This window comes from Oratosquilla oratoria, chromosome 22 (assembly GCF_046742065.1).
Source record: "Oratosquilla oratoria isolate Oo_2021 chromosome 22, ASM4674206v1, whole genome shotgun sequence".
Taxonomy (NCBI): Eukaryota; Metazoa; Arthropoda; class Malacostraca; order Stomatopoda; family Squillidae; genus Oratosquilla; species Oratosquilla oratoria.
In genome coordinates this window covers 60878181-60883180 of record NC_134798.1, presented here as the reverse complement: position 1 = coordinate 60883180, position 5000 = coordinate 60878181, and positions in this window count along the sequence as shown.

Genomic DNA, 5000 nt, shown 5'->3' with positions numbered 1-5000 from the left:
GTGTGTAAATCCTGTCTAGATTATTTGAAAATTATTAAATGTTTAGTTGTCGTCAACAAACGGTGTAAGAAAATAGGCCTGCACATACGTGTACACACACACATGTACACAAACACACACATACGCACACATGCACACACACACATGTACACACATACGCGCACACGCACGCACGCACGCAAACATCCACATGCACACACACACGCGCGCACGCGCGCTCACACATACACACACACACATGTACATACACACGCACACACACATATGCGTGCACACACACAAACACACACACACACACACGCACAGACAGACACACACACACGCACGCATGCACGCACGCACGCAAACATCCACACGTACACATACACACACATGCACATACGCACGCGCACACACATACGCGCACACACATGCACACACACACATGTATATACACACGCACGCACACACACATGCACATACACACACACACGAACACACGTATACACGTACACACGTACACATACCCACACGCACACACACGTACACACACAGACGCACACACACACAGACACGCACACGTATACGCACACACAGCGTTTCCTTTGTCATGAACACACATGCAAACGAGATGTCTATTCAGGGCAATTTTCTCTTTCTGGTTCTTTCCCAATAGATTTAGACTCTCCTCCTCCTCCTCCTCCTCCTCCTCCTCCTCCTCCTCCTCCTCCTCCTCCTCCTCCTCCTCTTCATTGTGCTCGTCGTCGTCTTCTTCTGCTCGCTCATTCAATTCCTGCGTGGATCTCATCCCAAGTCGGTTTTTCAATCAATCATTGCAACATCAATATGGTCTCTCCGAAATCCCTTCCTATTAATCTATTCCTCCTCCTCCTCTTCCTCCTCCTCCTCCTCCTCCTCCTCCTCCTACCCCTTCTTCTCCTCCTACCCCTTCTCCGCCTCCTCCTCCGCCTCCTCCTCCTCCTCCTTCTCCTCCTCCTCCTACCCCTTCTCCTCCTCCTCCTCCGCGTCCTCCTATCCCTTCTCATCCTCCTCTTTCCCTTATCCCTTCTCCTCCGCCTCCGCCTTTTCCTCTTTCCCCTTCTCCTCCTCCTCTTCTTCCTCCTCTTCCTCCGCCTCCTCCTTACCCTTCTCCTCCTCCTTCTACCCCTTCTCCTCCGCCTTCTCCTCCTTCTCCTCCTCCTCCGGCTCCTCCTTTTCTTCTTTCCCCCTTCTCCTCCTCCTCTTCCTCCGCCTCTTCCTTCACCTTCTCCTCCTCCTTCTACCCCTTCTCCTCTGCCTTCTCCTCCCTCTCCTCCTCCTCCCCTCCTGCTTTTCTTCTTTCCCCTTCTCCTCCTCCTCCTCTTCTTCCTCTTCTTTCTCCACCTCCTCTCCTTCTTCCCTCGCCTACGTTTCGTCCTCATCTTCCTTCCCTTTTCTTTCTTCTCCTTTTCTTTCTTCTAATTCCTTTCCTCTTCTTCGTCCTCCTCGTCTTCTTCTTCTCCTCTTTTTTGTCCTACTATTTCTCCTCTTCCTCTTCTTCCTCTTCCTCCTCCTACTCTTCCTCCTCCTCTTCTCCTCTTCTTTTTCCTACTATTTCTCCTCTTCCTCTTATTACTCCTCCGTCTGCTTCCTTTCTCCCTTCTTGTCTTCGCCTTCCTCCTTCTTCTCTTCTTCCTCCTCCTCCTCCTCCTCTTCTCCTCTTCTTTTTCCTACTATTTCTCCTCTTCCTCTTACTACTCCTGTTTCCTTTCCCCCTTCTCGTCTTCCTCTTCCTCCTTCTTCTCTCCTTCCTCCTCCTCCTCCTCCTCCTCCTCCTCCTCCTCTTCTCCTCTTCTTTTTCCTACTATTTCTCCTCTTCCTCTTATTACTTCTCCGTCTGCTTCCTTTCTCCCTTCTCGTCTTCCTCTTCCTCCTTCTCTCCTTCCTCCTCCTCCTCCTCCTCCTCTTCTTTTTCCTACTATTTCTCCTCTTTCTCTTATTACTTCTCCGTCTGCTTCCTTTCTCCCTTTTCGTCTTCCTCTTCCTCCTTCCTCTCTCCTTCCTCCTCCTCCTCCTCCTCCTCTTCTTCTCCCCTTCTTTTTCCTACTATTTCTCCTCTTTCTCTTACTACTCCTCCGTCTGCTTCCTTTCTCCCTTCTCGTCTTCCTCTTCCTCCTTCTTCTCATCTTCCTCCTCCTCTTCCTCCTCCTATCAGGTTGGTGTTGGACATATGCTGACTTGAGCAATACTTGGGCTTAGGCACATCGCCAGGGCATTCCAACTCCTTTATTCTTTTTTTTTTTTCTCTAAGTTATTAAATGTCACTAAAGTCACTAAGTTTAAATCTTTATATACCTCCTTTATCTATTTTTTAAACCACTAAATGTCAATCTTTCTCCTTTATCTTTTTTTTAAGTAACTAATTACCAATCTTTATATTACTCTTCTATTTTTAAGTCATTAAATGTCAATATATATATAAAACTTTTAACTAAATGCCAATGTGTGTATATATATATATATATATATATATATATATATATATATTATATATATATATATATATATATATTATATATATATACATACATATCTTGATCGCCTAGTTGGAAAGTCAATGTCGCACTTGTCATGAGGATACCCGGTTCGAGTCCTGGGTAGTACCACATTTCAATTTTAAGCATGCTGGCCTTTGATGGCTTAGAATTAAAGTGCATTGTGGTTGTTAAGATATGTATATATATATATATATATATATATATATATATATATATATATATATATATATATATATATATACATATATATATATATATATATATATGTATATGTACTGTATATATATTTCGTTTCTCCTCGTCCTCTTTATTCTTCTTTTCATTTCTCCTCGTCCTCTTTATTCCTCTCCTCGTTTCTTTGTGGACTTGGAAAATGCGTATAACATGAAAGGCATCATTCCATTGTCATTTTTTCTCCCATTTTACTCTTTTATGTGTTTTTTTCTCTGCGCCGTCCCTCCTCTCTCTCTCGTTTCTCTCATCCTCACCTCCTGCTTAGGCTCTCTATCTCTCCATATTTCTCATTTTATGGTCTCTCTTCCTAACATTTCAATTTTCTTTGAGTTTTCAAATGTTTCTTTCAATATTCTTCGGATCTGTCCCCAGTCGGGTTCTCCCAGTCTGTTCGTTTTCGTCTTTTTTTTTTATTATTATTATTTTTTTTCGTATTTTCTTTTCTGTTTGGAAATTTTTGACGTGTTTTGTTTTATAATAATCGGCGTCTTTAGTCCTTATTCTTTTCCTTTTTCCTTTATTTATTTTTTTCAATGTTTTATATATTTTTCTATAGGCCGTATTCTTTTCTTCGATTTTTTTTATTTCTCCTCTTTAGTCCTTATTCTTTTCATCGATTTTTTTTTTGGGCATTTTTTAATGTTCTATATACTTCTCCTCTTTAGTCTTTATTCTCTTCTTCGTTTTTATCTTAACTCATTTTGTTCGATTGTATTTCATTTTGCTTCTCAGAATCCGACTTCACTCCTGCTTCCATCTTTAACATTCATTCTCTTCCTCTTCGTCTCTTCCTCTTCTTATTTCTCTTTCTCTTCGTCTCTTCCTCTTCTTCTTTTTCTTCCTCTTCGTCTCTTCCTCTTCTTTCACTTCCTCTTCGTCTCTATCATCATCTACCTCTTTCTCTTCCTCTTTACCTTCCTTCGTCTTCCTCTTCGTCTCTTCCTCTTCGTCCCTCTCATCATCTTCCTCTTTCTCTTCCTCTTTCCCTTCCTTTTTCTTCCTCTTCGTCTCTTCCTCTTTTTCTTTCTCTTTCTCTTCGTCTCTTACTCTTCTTTCACTTCCTCTTCGTCTCTCTCATTATCTTCCTCTTTCTCTTCCTCTTTCCCTCCCTTTTTCTCTTTTTCATTGTTCTTCTTCTTTTGTTTTCTTTATCCTCCCTCCCTTCTTCTTTCTTTTCATTCTCTTCTCCATCCCCTTCCACCTCTTTTTCCCTTTTCCTTTTTATTCTATTTTTCTCCTACTTCCTTCTTCCTCTTCCACCTCCTCTTCCTCCTCCTCTTTTTCCATTCCCTCTTTATTTGTCATTTATTCCTGCTGTCTACTACTCCTCTTCTTGATCCTCCTCCTCCTCTTCTTGATCCTCCTCCTCCTCCTCCTCCTCCTCTTCTTCTTCCTCCTCTTTTTCTATTCCCTCTTTATTTGTCACTTATTCCTGCTGTCTACTCCTCCTCATCCTCCTCTTCCTCCTCTTCCTCTGCCTCCTCTTCCTCCTCTTTCTCTTCCTCCTCTTTCTCTTCCTCCTCTTCCTCCTCCTCCTCCTCCTCCTCTCCTCGGAGACGTAGGCGCCATGCAGATTGGAAAACCATTTATCTGAAGTCTACAAGTCTTTATGCTTGCCCGTCTCTCCTTTTCCCCTCAGACTCTTCCCTTTCCCCTCATCGTCTTCTCTTCTCCCCTCAAACCTTCCCCCATTTCCCTCATTCTCTCCCCTTTCACCTCAAACCCTTCCCTTTCCCCTCAGACCCTCCCCTTTCTCATGATCGTTTCCCTTTCCCCTCTTCTTATTCCCTTTCCCCTCAAGCCTTCCCCTCTCCCCTCAGACCCTCCCCTTTCCCCACATCGTCTTCCCTTTTCCCCTCAAACCCTTCCCCTCAAAACTTCTCCATTTCCCTCATTCTCTCCCCTTTCACATTAAACCCTTCCCTTTCCCCTCATCCGCTGCCCTTTCCCCTCAAGTCGTCCCCATTCCCCTCATTCTCTCCTCTTTCACCTCAAACCCTTCCTTTTCCCCTCAGACCCTCCCCTTTTCGTTCACTTCCCTTTCCCCTCATTCACTTCCCTTTCCCCTCAAATCTTCCCCTTTCCCCTCAGACCCTCCCCTTTCTCCTCATCGTTTTCCTTTCCCCTCGTTCACTTCCCTTTCCCCTCGTTCACTTCCCTTTCCCCTCAAATCTTCCCCATTCCTCAAGTCGTCCCCATTCCCCTCATTCTCTCCTCTTTCACCTCAAACCCTTCCCTTTCCCCTCAGAC